Genomic DNA, 14,800 nt, shown 5'->3' with positions numbered 1-14,800 from the left:
GGACCTGGATTAGGTCTTTAAAGTGAAGATGCCTACATTATACACAAATGAATATAAATATCTAAATTTAGTTCATAAGGCCAGAAAAGAGACACTGATTCTCAATCATCCGCCAGAATCAGCCATTGCGGTATCGTAAAACACGATGTATCAACCAGCAAGGGTATACATCACAATCCTGTTAAACATCTTGTCTGAAATGCTTCTAAATTATCTTTTTAAGTGAAGCAACCCAGATCTACAAAACCTAGATACAAACACTTTAAAGTCAGGAAAAATTTAATCTTAAAAAGTCTTGAAATAAAATCTTTTAAAAAGTAGAAAAATATTTACATTTACTACTTCATCCAGACTATTTTGAGAAACTCACATTCAGTTTCAATCTTCTCTAATATATTCTTATTCATCTATTCTATCTCCTAAGTAACACGCCCCCCACCCCACCCCCACCACACACACATACACACACACACACACACACACACACACTCCCTATAGAGTTCTGGGGAAGAAAGAGGTCCTGGCTAACCTTTTCTGTTTGCCCTTTGTTTCCACTGGATTAGTAATAATGTGCCATTCATTAAGCACTTGCTATAGTGCCAAGTGCTTTACATACATTATCCCTAAAACCATGCTTTTTCTCCACTTAATGGGAAGGAACCACTGGCTGTGGCAGAGCACACTTTACAAAGATGGCAGCAACAATACCTCCCATCCCCATGCTCTTGTGCAACATATCCCTGCCATCAAGAGGTGGGCCCTGCGGTGCCTCAACTCATAAAATATGGTGGAAGTGACACTGTGCCAGTTATAGGCAAGGCCCTTAGCTGACCTGACAGCTTCCATTTTCTGCCTCTTGGAAACCAGCTGCCACATAAGAAGTGGCCTCCCTGAGATTGCTGTGCTGTGACAAGCTCAAGCCTCCAGAGGGGCCCTTGGAAGATGAGCCAGCATGTGGAGAGGCAGGGGAACAAGCACATGGGCATCAGAGGTATAAGTGAAGGAGTCATCTTGGAAGTCGATCCTCCAGGCCCAGCCATCAAAACTGATGCCATGAGGATGAGGCACAAACTGTCCATCCAAATCCTTTCTCATGTCCACAAAAACATAAGCAAAATAAAATAGCTGTTTCAAGCCACTAAATTTTGGCTTGTTTGTTACACAGCAATAGATAACTGTAACACTCTCCCGTGGACCCCTTAGCTTTAGAAGGGTCTTAGATCTAAAAAAGACTGAAAGAGATTCCGGTTGAGCTCTATTTTATGCTTGGAAATGTACAATTTATCCCATTTTACTAAGAGAGCAACTGAGGTCCAGAAAGATTAAGTGACTTGCTTAAGATAGCAGAGTTTATCCATCATGTTTTCCTTGGCAAGTGGAGGAAGAAGCCTAGAACTCTGTTCTCTTGCCTTTTTATTACTGTGCAGCCTTTCTCCTAGTCACTTTTTCAAACTCTTTGACTAGAGCATGAAAGTAACAATAAAGTAAATGGAGAACCAAGACTTTATGATTAGAAGAAAACAATGGCCAATAACAGAGAGGGCAGATTTCAGTTCACCAAACCCATGTTTCTCATTTACTCACACTTCTAAGAGTGAATAATGACTTTCCCCAAATTAGGGCATCTTAATTTGTTACGTGAGTCCACTTTGCTCTCAGTTGCATCAGGCCAATAGCTGTGGAGCAACCCTACACTGAGCTGGCTACAAAAGCAGCTGCAGTTAAGCAGAGGGAGTCAGGGTGAGAGGCGTGAAGTAGCAGAAATAGGCTATGACTGGACTCTACTCCTTGCAGCTCCTTTAAAGGTCAAGAAGAAGCAGTTCTGCACCATCTGCTCCAAACAACTACAGAATGAAAGCCAACTCCAATTTTGAATTTAAAAGTAGCAAATTTCAAAAGGTTCCATTCAATAAGCCAAACATCCTCCTCAATATAAAGATTCTATAAATGTGGGAACCTATGAAGAGGTCAGTGCTTGACGGCATGTCTTCTGTGCCAAGGAAGAACACACTCTACCTCAGTCAAAACGCCCTCACTCCTCGTGCTCTCAGCGTCCCTTCTAACATCCATCCCCTCTCACAACACTTTCTACCAGGCTCTCTGGAAACCTTTCTCATTGAAAACATACCCACTCACCCACTCTCTCCACACTTTCTCCACATCCAGCTTTTAATGGCAGGCTCTTCTCTGAGGACAACACTTCCCCATCCAAGGAAATCCACGTATACCCCCACATCCTCTGCACTACAGGACCATAAAGTGGGGCACGGGAGGTCCTGCAATGCAGTGAACAGTGCAACCAACTGCTTATTGAACATCTTCACCTTGGAGATCCCAGAGGTACTCAAATTCCACATGTCCATAATTGAATGTATTCATCTTCCTCCACGCCAAAGCTGTTATTTTGGGGTTTTGTTTCTTTCTTTCTTTTTTCCAGCTTTACCGAGCTACAGTTAACATATAACATTGTGTAATGTCCACAAGATGTCCAACATGGTGATCTGAAGTATGTGTATACTGCAAAATGACTACCACAATAAGGTTAGTTAACACATTCGTCACCTCACATAGCCACCTCTTTTAGTGCGTACACAAAACTGTGATTTTGTATTCTCTATTTCAGTTGATAGAGTCTGTCCATTCATGCTAGAAACGTAGCAGTTATCTTTGACTTCTTCCTGTCCCTCACCTCCAACCCCACAATCAGTGACAAATTACTAGGGTTTCCCTCATATATATCTTAAAACTTATCTTTCTTCTGCATTCTACCACACCCCTAGTTTAGCCACTCAAAACAGCTTAACTGGCCTGACTCCACCCTAGTTCTCTCAGATTCAGACTCCCAAGTAACCAGAGTTCTCCCTCTGAAATACAACTGTGTCCTCATCGTTCTGTTATTCTTCAATGGTCTGCTCTGCCTGGAGGATAAAGTCTAAGTTCCCTAACACTGATAGCTACACCCTCTTTTATCCCACCCTTACCCATTTCCGCAGCACAGCATTTCACCTCTTACTTCCTCACTCTATTGCTTGCAGCTCTCAGCACACTTCATGCTGTCTGTTACCCCTGCACCTTTACTAATGCCATGCCCTCTCTGTCTGGGGGCTCACCACCTCTCTGTCCTCTCCCACACTTCACCTGGTTATCTCCCAGTCACTACTACATGTAGTTCAGGTGTCTCTGCTGCTAGGAAGTCATTCCTGCCATTGTCCTTCATCTTTCACCACCCATAGACTAGGTTCCTTGCCTGTGTTCCTGTAAGAGACTTGGATGACCTCTATCACTATATCTCTAGCACTTTCCACAATCCTCACTACTAATATAGTTTAAAGAAACTATGGTTTACCCATTCTTTGTTTCTCTAGCACCTAACACCAAACCTAGCATTGTAGTAGATGCTCAAGAGACTTTTCATGACGGATGATTAAATTATTATAGGGATGTAAGACCCAGAGAATAAGTCTGTACCAAAATGTATCTGCTATCTATGGCTGTATAACAATATCACAATAATCTAGGGGCTTAAAACAATACACAGTTATTGCCTAAGAGTTTCTGTAGCTCAGGAATCCAAGCATAGCCTGGCTGGGTCTTCTGCCTTGGGGTCTCACAAGGCTGCCCTTAAGATGCTGGCCAGGGTTGTGGTCTCATCTGGGGCTCGACTGGGGAAGGATCTGCTTTCGAGTTCATGCAGTTGTTTCCAGCATTCATTTCCCTGCAGACTGTTGGGCTGAGGGCCTCACTGGAACTGGAGGTCCCTCTCCGGTGCTTGCCACATGGGACTTTCCAACATGGCCAGAAAAGGAGAGAGTGGCTCAGTAAGACAGACATAACAATCTTATGTAATGTAATCACAGAAGTGGTATCCCATCACCTTTGCCATATCATATTTGCTAGAAACAAGTCACAGGTTCCCTCCCCCACTCAAGGGCATTACAACCAAGAGGTGGGAACCACGGTGAATCTAAGACTCTGTCTGCCACACAAAGATATGGTTTTGAGAGAACTCAACAGAAGGGGTGTGTAGCTAAAACAGCAAGGAGAGGACTGAGAACAGCAAGAGCATGTTAATTGTGTTAAAAAGAGTATGTTTATGTGCAAAACTTACTGCACAATCTTATTAATTTTTCTCTTTATGGAAATGACTTTTAGGTTACTAGAGAATTCCACAATTAATAAAAAAAAATCTGTAAAGCATAGATCTGGGTTTGGGGGCAAATACTAAATTTAAAACATTGACCATTTTCTACTTCTACATTCTTATCGGCATCATTATTTTTGTAACTGGCTCTGTAGATCAGCTAGACTCTTCTTAAATCATTTATTTTTCATCCATTTTACAAGGTGTTTGGGGCCCAGGAAGCAGAGCTTTATTTAATATATCTCAATAATTTATAGCCAACAATACACTGAGGGAAATGTCAACCTCATAAAAACTGAAATTTGAAAAGTGAGAAATGTTCAAACTTCCCTCAGAGAAAGAGAAATTTATGAAAATAAAGCAAGTCAAGGAAGTATATTAAAACATTTCAAAACATAAAGAATGTGTTCAATGCATCAGCAAATTTTAGATGTGTCCCTGTGAGCTGTGCCACATCTGTTACAAACATGGCAGCCTATGACTGCTTTGTGACTAGGCCTGTCACTCTCCAGACAAATCAGCACCGAATGTGGCGACACAGTGGTCACTCCAAGGTAGAACTTTGCCTCAAGGCCTTCCTATATCCTCCCTTAAAAGGGCTTCGATCCTTTTTATAAATGTTATGTTTCCCCTGTGAGTGGCTCTCTGCTCCCTCTGATTCGGGGTTAATCACAACTGTTATGGAGAAGGTCCCCAATGCCGCTCAAGAGGTTATCGCGAATGAGGAAAAAGGAAAAAAACAACTTCTGGCTTTCTCCCAAAACATACAGCTATTAGCAATCATAGGCAAAGACCTGGGGACCAGACCAACCTGGCCTCCAGAGAGGCGAAGAGGTCAAATTCTCCACAGTAAAAATAGCCTCTCAGGCCTCTCTTTAGTTCTCTTATCAGGGAATAAGGAGAGAATTTTCCAGTGAACTTTTAAGCTTCTGTGTAATTTCTGAGGCATAGCTATTACCTACAATTAGATTTTCAGGGTTTACCCAATGAAATTCAATAGCACTCTGAGGATTCAACTGGAAAAGTACCCTTTCTCAAGGGCAACCAGATTGTAAAGGGTATGGCTAATGCCTCAGGTAAGGGTTTAAAATGCTGAGGTTGGGATTTTAACATTAAGCCCGCAAACATACCAGTCCTGGCGCTAAAGTGGCTGACATTGGGCTCCAGCTAAGCATCAAGAATTTACAAAAGAGCATGGATGAGGGTTCTAGAATCAGAACAATCATCCTTACTAGCTGGGCGGGTTGTTTCACTTCCCTGAGCCTCAGTCTTCTTCCCTACAAATTGCCTATTTCTCAGACTGGTAGCCTGAATCCGAGCTCAGACATCTCCGAGCATATTCGGCTTGGAGGAAGGGGAGTCTATCAGCAACTGAATTTATCTAAATACAGAAGAGAGCCAGGCTCACCAACTTGACTCAGGTTGGAGGGTAGCAGTGATCTGGAATTCAGCAGGGTAGAGACTACACAGATCCATCCCCAGCCTAGACCTATGGGCTTGGGCTGAGCCCAGAAAGAGGAGGCTGACACGGAGAAACCAGAAGAGGCTTTTCGATGAGGGGCTCTAGGTGACATGGGGGCATAAGCAAGCTGCTCTGGTATCCCCAAGGCAAAAGTATGACAACCTGAGAAAGGAGCGAACTCCCCTTTCACACGTGACAATGTGGCCTTATTGTAACCTAGGCTCCAAGGGACACAGAATATGTGGTACCCTGAGGATGCATTCAACAAAACTTACCAGATAGGGCTTCCCTGGTGGCGCAGTGGTTGAGAGTCCGCCTGCTGATGCAGGGGACACGGATTCGAGCCCCGGTCCGGGAAGATCCCACATGCCGCGGAGCGGCTGGGCCCGTGAGCCATGGCTGCTGAGCCTGCGCGTCCGGAGCCTGTGCTCCTCAACGGGAGAGGCCACAACAGTGAGAGGCCCGCGTACAGCAAAAAAAAAACTTACCAGGTATTAGCTGAGCACTTATACTGTGGTTGGAAGAACAGAGACAGGACTGGGGCGGAAGGCACCAGAAGCCAAGGTCAAGGTACAGAGTTGCACTCTACACAGGGGGGCTCAGAGGGGAAGACAGGAGAGAAGACACCCCCCGCAGGAACCCGCAGGTATTCGAAGGGAATTTTGCCAGGGTGAGATCATATGGTTACAGGTGGGGACGAGTGTCTAATTAATCATTAACATCAGTCTGACCCTCACTTTCATTATACAAGTAGGACAAGCTAGGGAGATCAGGGTCATTACCATTATTATTTGCAGTGGGAAAAATTTGGAAATTAAAAAAATAAATAAATCCAGATTTCACAAAATGTTCTTCAAAGCAAAGCAAGAGAGAGGAAGAATATTCCTCCAGTGATTGTGAGGCAAGAAACTGCTCCTATCATCAGACCAAGTTAAATTGTGCTAGCTCAATTTCCTTATAGTGTCTCACGGTTTTTCCCAGCTTCTCTCCTCCTGGCTTCCTCATCTTCCCAGAACCCCATGCAAAACCACATCTCTGGGGGACGAGCAGGGGCTGCTGTAAGGCCGCTGCTCAGATTAGGCACGGGATGGAAACTCAGGTCACATTTCATAAAAGATGACTTCTGAGAAATACCAAATCTGCTTCCCACAGCTCACGAGTTCTTCAAAGTCCATTTTAATTACCAGTGTTTCAAAGGAAAAGTCCTTTGTCTACTTATTCTTTAAACAGGGAGTTCAGGTTTTCTTCCATTTGAAATTGCTTTATTGATTTGACTTGCAGCAATTCTCTTAGGTGGGTATCACCAGCAGATCCCATTCAGCTAAGCACTGGATTCGATTACTGTCAAGTAAACAACTTACCACCCATGCAGATTCCATCCCCAATGAAATCCCCGTGTTACTGAATTGAACACTCCTTTATGAAAGGAAACGGAAAAGACCCTCTCAGCAAAAGGCGCACCTTCATGCCATATTGTGCGTGGTGTGGTTCCCTGAGCTGTAGGGACACTGTGCATGGAAGACCAAGGAGGTGTAAGGCAGCAAACTCAGCCCTGCATCTACATCAGAACTGACTCTCAGGAGGGTGATGTGTAACATGGATCACTATGAACTATGTCTCAAAAATATTTATATCTTTAGACCTACTTATACCATTTGTAGGAATTTGTACTAAGAATAGAAAGTGAGTGTAGAAATTCACAAGGACGTTCATGGCAATGTTATTGATGGGTGAAAAAAATGGAAAGAAATTAACGCTCAATGATAGGAATTGGTTAAATAAATTAGCCAATTAAATATCCTACAGGTATTTTCAGACATTTAAAAAATACAGCAGAACATATACATATAGAAATGATACTATAATGAGCAAAGCAAATTTCTACTGTAATACAAAAAACTATAATTTATAAAACATATACATTTGTACATAGAAAAAAGAGCCAAAGGATAGACACCAAAATGTTAACATTACTTATTTTTAGGTGGTAGTTTAATGGGTAATTTTAATTTTCCTCTTTTGTCTGAGTTTGTAAATTTTCAGTAAAAACATGTGTTACTTTTTTAATAATAAAAAATAAAGTATTTTGGTTAAAGTTAGAAGAGAACTAAAAATAATCTAGCCCAACCTTTCGTTTTTAAATATAGCAATGGTCGAGCTTCAGGAAGTGTACTGGGCAAAAAGAAACTCTACCACCAATAAGGGAAAAGAATTTCTTAAATTGTTATTCACATTAATGTTACCTCTAAATAAAATTTGTAATTAAGTGAATTACAAACTTATCAAAATAATCTCTGACTTATTATGAAACTAGAGCCCCTCTAGACGAGTAGTTCTTCAGGTTTTCTGCGTCACTGAGACCACATTTTGAAAGATTAATGCCATCAATGCAACTCCCATAAAATGCACGAAGCTCTAATAAAGGGAAGTTTAGCACGTTGGTTCAGGAATTCACAGAGACCCAAAAGCCGGTCCATGGGTTCCATACAGCAGTGTTGTATGTTGTGACATGAAATCGTATGAAGTGGAACAGAAAATGATAGAATAAAGAAGAATAAAAGGGAATAACATAAAATAGATCATGCATCTATGATGGGTCAGTAATATTTTGTGAAATTTTGGGTTCAAAAATTTTAAAAATTAATTATTTTTAACATCTGGATAAATCTAAAGAATATTCAATGATATAATTTATTCTTTTAGGTGTCTGTGTATTCTAGATTGTGATTAAGCTTTCTCGTCATGCGGCAGGGTTAATCTGTAGCAAAGTGACTATCCTAGAAGCCCGTTACTTGGGTTAAAAAAAATCCTGCACTAGAAGGGTAAATAGCATGAGGGTGATTTAACCAAGCATCAACTACGCCTTTTGGAGGAAATAAGGGAAAAGAGTGGAATTTCTTAAACCTCCTATAAAAAGTTACCTATTGCTGCTTGGAAAAAATAGGAGTTAAAAATTTGGGTCAGGGCCTGAGCAAGCAGTTTTGGATTCTTTCTGGTGTATATTCCTTACGTATCAATACTTAACATTAATTATTTCTAATTATGATTTATTTACCACCTTTAAATATGGACAACATTCATTCATTTACTACTCTGATTTCTGTGAAAGTAAATCATATCTGGCCACATGCAAACTCATTTTCTCTTTCTTTCTCTCTCTCATTCATTCTCTGTCTCCTTCATTCATCTCCCCGCCTTTTTCCCAGAACAGAGCAACAGCTAGAAATGGGAAAATTCTACAGAATTGATTGAATCTGAGACATCCATACCAACCACAGGAGACAAATGTCTGTTTCAGACTGTCTCCAGCTCCTGCCAAATGCCTGAATCCAATGGATCTTCCATCAGAATGGTGGATTTGTGTCCCATTAAGACAACTGATTCAGTCAAGTTTTCTCTCACACCTGTTCCAGCATGAGCCCCTGAACAGCTCTCAAACACCCCTTGTCAATAGGACAGGCGCACACCTCCTTAGTTTTATGGGAAGAGCCCTTGTAACTGTTTTAGTTCTCACCCAGGAGAGCGTAGACAGAGGAGGGAACTGGTGCCAGGTGGGGACTCTTCGTTAGAACCACTGCTGTTTTCCTGCTCTGTCCTTTGGAGCTTTGACACGCAGGCCTACACCATCTGTGGCAGGACAGCCCATGGAAACCAAAGCTGAGGCCAAGGTCACCTTTAGCACTTTCAGCCCTTCTGTTCCCTCCCCCAGGTGCTCCCCAAAGAGTATTTGCAAAAAGGGTCATTGCCCTGCATGAAAGTGTGGACGCAGAACGAGAATGTTAGGCATTACTAGGAGATAGAATTATTATTAACTCATTACATGTGGAAAGCACCCTTTCAGGTTCTGAAGTCACATTACATAGGCTACATCTGGCCCTGACCCGAGAGTTTCAAAGGCAGTTCCAAATAAAGGAAAGGAATTTTCAGGGAAGAAATTATCTAAGGTCAGTAAGAAACAGGCCCAGGATGAATCACAAATTAGGGTGAAGGCCAGGGAGCTGATCATAAGACCTTTTTTTTTTTTTTTTTAAATTTAGGCAAAACTTGCATAACACAAAATCAACCATTTTAAAGTGTACAGTTCAGTGGCATCTAATATTGTGCAATTACCACCTATATCAAGTCCCAAAACATCAGTATCACCCAAAAAGAAAACCCTGTACCCATTCAGCAGTCACTCCCTGATCCCAGGATCTTGGGCTCAAAAGCAGATCTGACACTGTGAGGTCTGTTCACAAAAGGTCTAAGCTGAGTATAACGTCAGGCAGGCACTTTGCTCTTCTCCTCCGTCCCTGTATCCTCAGCATTGCTGAAGCGATGCTGAATGATTGGGAACCAAACTGAGTAGCACAGCACAGAACTTGACTTGTCACTAAGCCAGTGAAGTATTAACCCCTCTCTGTCTACCCCCCAGACACTGAGCTGGGCCAGGCCATCAGTTCTGGAATTTAGAGACCTGAAGGGGCCTGACACCCAAGTAAGAGTTAAGAAGGACCAAATTTGAAGACATGAGGTTTAGCGAGCACTTCCAAAGTGACAGAAGTTTTACTTTATCCCATTTAACTCCCCATGGGGACACTTGGGTCTTAAGGAAGCAATTTGTGTGAGCTCACTCAGCTGGAGAGAGGCAGAGCTGGGGCTGGGGCTGGGGCCTGGGCAGTGCAGCCCAAAGTATTTGCCTCCTAACACTAGACCATGGCCATTTTACAGATGAAGAAACTGAGGCTCAGAGCAAAAGCAGCAGGAACCCAGGGAATCAAAGATACTAGAGGCTTCAGGACACTTCAACATCAGGATGGGCAGGAAAGCTGCCAACTAGATGGGTGAGTTTACATCTGAGTCCAAAAGGGAGAGTCCTCACTCTTTGGCGATGCAATCAGAGGCAAGACTCCATGCCCTGGTGATACTGCAAGGTTGTACAGGTTGTAGGGTGAACCCAAAGGTATGACTAGAAGGCAAACCTAATCTATAAAGTGATCCACAGAACCCACTTATGTAATGTTGTAATGTAAAAGGTCACTTTCTAAGCACCTAAATACCCACTGTTTTTAAAGCTTTCAATGTTTCTGTTAAAAAGAATATTGTTGGGGCTTCCCTGGTGGTGCAGTGGTTGAGAGTCCGCCTGCCGATGCAGGGGACGCGGGTTCGTGCCCCGGTCCGGGAAGATCCCACATGCCGCGGAGCGGCTGGGTCCCGTGAGCCATGGCCACTGGGTCTGCGCGTCCGGAGCCTGTGCTCCGCAATGGGAGAGGCTACAACAGTGATAGGCCCGCGTACCGCAAAAAAAAAAAAAGAATATTGTTGGAGCAGATGGCAATGTCAATCCCAGCAAATGGTCTTTCTCCCTCTTCCTCCTCAACTTTTTAGAGTTCAGTTTTGTCTCTTTTTCTCAGGGAAAGCAGAGGACAGAGTGGTCAGTGTGCCTGGTAGTTTAAGCCTCAGTGACAACACTCTGAACGAGACACTGCTCTCTACCCACTTTCAGACACGGAACCCGAGGCCCAGGGAGGTGAACTGCTGCAGCAGATGTCTCTGCAGCCAGCCGGCACCTCCGAGGACAGCAGCCACGGGGACTGGGACACGTGAGGATTAGGAGAAAGAGGACGTGGAAGTGACTTCCGGGACGTCAGGAACGACACTGAAGAATTTCCCCCATAACAGAGCTACTGCAACAGAGAAACAGTTCTGAGACTACACTTAGGACAGAAATTTCACCTCCCGCCTGGCGTTGTCTAGGAAGCAGTGGCTATCTTATTCCTTGGTTTGCTCAGTAAAGCCCAACACATTACTAATATTTGAAATTTTTCTTTCTGTATTGCTTTCTCTGGGGTTATAATCTTAAGTTATTTGAAAAGATTTTAAGTGAGCGTACTTTATTTTATTCCTATTTTAAGTGTGATTTTACTCTTATTGGTGATTTTATTCCATGTAGGAAAACAATGTCCTGAAGTAAATAAATATTCAATTAAATAAATAAATAGAATCTAACAGGAAAATAGGATTCACTTTGTTTGTCTATTATTATTCAGGAAAAAGATGACACAATGAAAATGTTAGCTCCTGTACTACAAGACTTGCAGGAACCATGTGTTCCTGTAAAAGTACCAGTAGCATAAAATCACAAATCTCCCAAGTGCCTGCGATGCTGTCTACATGGATCACATGAAAGCCTAACAAATACAAGGCTTCAAAGGTGCACTTTAACAGCCAGTATCTTCCCACATCTATGAGCTGTTCTCTAACTATCCATCTGTCGGTCTATCCATTTGTCCATATACCCATCCATCTATCAACTATCTATCTATCTATCTATCTATCATGTGCTCTGTTGCTAACATAAAACATTCAAGACTGTGAACAGATAACTTCCCAGCCAGGTAGGTATCTTTGGCTCTCTTGTTGAAAAGAGTCAACGCCTCTTAACCCACAGCTGTATAAGCGAAGTTCCAACTGAAGATGACTGAGAGCTGTGTGTAAACATTAGGCAGAAATTACAGGTTCTGCTCGGTGCTTTGCGACCGCCTGGAGGGGTGGGATAGGGAGCGTGGGAGGGAGGGAGATGCAAGCGGGAAGAGATATGGGAACATATGTATATGTATAACTGATTCACTTTGTTATAAAGCAGAAACTAACACACCATTGTAAAGCAATTATACTCCAATAAAGATGTAAAAAAAAGAAAATCTACAAACAACAAATGCTGGAGAGGGTGTGGAGAAAAGGGAACCCTCTTGCACTGTTGGTGGGAATGTAAATTAATACAGCCAGTATGGAGAATAGTATGGACGTTCCTTAAAAAACTAAAAATAGAATTACCATATGACCCAGCAATCCCACTACTGGGCATATACCCAGAGAAAACCATAATTCAAAAAGACACATGCACCCCAATGTTCACTGCACCACTATTTACAATAGCCAGGTCATGGAAGCAACCTAAATACCCATCGACGGAGGAATGGGTAAAGAAGTTGTGGTACATATATACAATGGGATATTACTCAGCCAGAAAAAGGAACGGAATTGGGTCATTTGTAGAGACGTGGATGGATCTAGAGACTGTCATACAGAGTGAAGTAAGTCAGAAAGAGAAAAACAAATATCGCATATTAACGCATATACGTGGAATCTAGAAAAATGGTACGGATGAACCGGTTTGTAGGGCAGAAATTGAGACACTGCTGTAGAGAACAAACGTATTGACACCAAGGGGGGAAAGCGGCAGGGGTGTGGGGGTGGTGGTGTGATGAACTGGGCGATTGGGATTGACATGTATACAGTGATGTGTATAAAATGGGTGACTAATAAGAACCTGTTGTATAAAAAAATAAATAAAAGAAAAAAATAAAGAAGAAAAAAAAAAAAAGAAATTACAGGTTCTGTGTACCTTGGGCCAAACGAGTTTTGGTCCTGCCAGCATGGGCAATACAGAGTAATGGTATAGAATGCGGGCTCCAGAATTTCGCTGCCTGTGTTCAAAGCCCGAGCTCCTCTCTTCCCAGCTCTGTGTTCCTAAGCAACTTACTTGACCTCTTGTCTTTAGTCTGCTGTGAAACAAGGTGATACTAATATCAACCCCAAGGACTGGATTAAGTGAGTCAGATAAGTACCGTGCTCAAACCACACCTGGCACCTACCAGGCACTCAGTAATGATTACTCTGTCTACAGATCATTTTATATCTGGCTCTTTAACAGCAATCAAATTAGTATAGACTACTGAGCAAACTGTGCTCTCTCTCCCATGTTATTTTCCCCAAACGCCATCAGAAGCTATGGAGTATAAGTCTTGAGAAACATACCACCACTCATCTTTTTTTCAACTCACCGATAGCTTCTGTAGCTCTATTCATCTTCCCGCAGAGCTTTAAATGACAGAACTTCTAACATTCCCGAAGCTGATCAGCAGATAATAACACAGTTTAAAAGCCCGTTTAAAAAAAATAAGAAAACTCTTTTATTCAAAGAAAAATTTCCTTGAGCTAAGCCACTTCACTCACCTCAAAGAGAAAAGCGCATTTCTATAACATGCTGGCCCATTTTAGCGACAGGATGAAATAAAAGAACTTACCCAGTCTGAATCTATCATCGGGGGAAAAGAAGAAATATTATCTCTATCATTTAAATTCATTTCTGATATATTTTTGTATCGAGGGGTATAAATAATGCATGATGGCATTTTGGAACCATGGATTCATGCTCCAGTGTGTCCTATTACCTTCCACTCTGTAGTCACAGTGAACAGGATCCTGTGGTGAGCTCAGAGAGCTGTTTCAGACAGAAAAGCGGGAAGGGAATGGCCTCTCCCAGGGCTCCGATATGACTGAGTGCACTTCTTCCCTCCCACCACTACTACCCTCCCAGTGGGTGCTCTGAGGCCTGGCTGTGAGCCACCACGATGTCCTTGGGAGAGGGTCTCAGGGCCTGGCAATGATCTACAGTCATTGCCATGCCCTGAAATGGCCATCTTCCCACTGCCCAGGGAAGCCAGTACAGCAGAGGGAGTCGCCCAAGGCTGGTTTGCCTACTGGGAGGGGGAAACAAGCTTCCTTCCGAGCTCTTTCCTAGGAAAATACTTATCCAATAAGCAAATTGTGATCTGCATCTCATGTAAACATGTATGACTTTATTTCTTATCTGTTTAAAGAACACACCACAACTGGAGACATTTTAGCTCACAAATTTACCACCCTGGTTGTTGGTAGAAATAAAAATGGGATAAAGCTCACTAACGTATTTTGCTGTTAGGTTCTACAAGTCATGTTTTACAGCGTGTGTGTGGTGTGTGTGTGTGTGTGTGTGTGTGTGTAGTAAGAATTGGCAAAGAAAAGTACAGCACAGTGAAACAACTAAAAAATTATTCTCTCATCTTCCCTCAAACGTTAAGTAAAGGTTAGTAGGTCCACCTTGGTGTGTGACCATGTCCTGAAGAAATTATTGATCCAAAGATGTTCAGACAATGGTCTCATATAGAAGAGCACGAAAAAGAGCAGGTAGAAAAGAAGGAACCAGAGAACACATTCAATTCTTGCCTGACATCCTAGTTTTGAGGAGAAAACTCTTCAGACTTCGTAGATTTCTAGTGGACCCAGAAAAGCCTTGTTTCATTTGGTTAAAGAGATTTGATTGATCTTGGCTAAATACTGCCAAGGCTAAATAGTATAACGAAAGTATCATTATTATATCATTATCAGTATCA

The sequence above is a fragment of the Delphinapterus leucas genome, chromosome 7, assembly GCF_059928025.1.
Source record: "Delphinapterus leucas isolate spDelLeu-1000000601 "Yukka" chromosome 7, BTC_Dleu_Yukka2, whole genome shotgun sequence".
Taxonomy (NCBI): Eukaryota; Metazoa; Chordata; class Mammalia; order Artiodactyla; family Monodontidae; genus Delphinapterus; species Delphinapterus leucas.
This window is presented reverse-complemented; position numbering follows the sequence as displayed.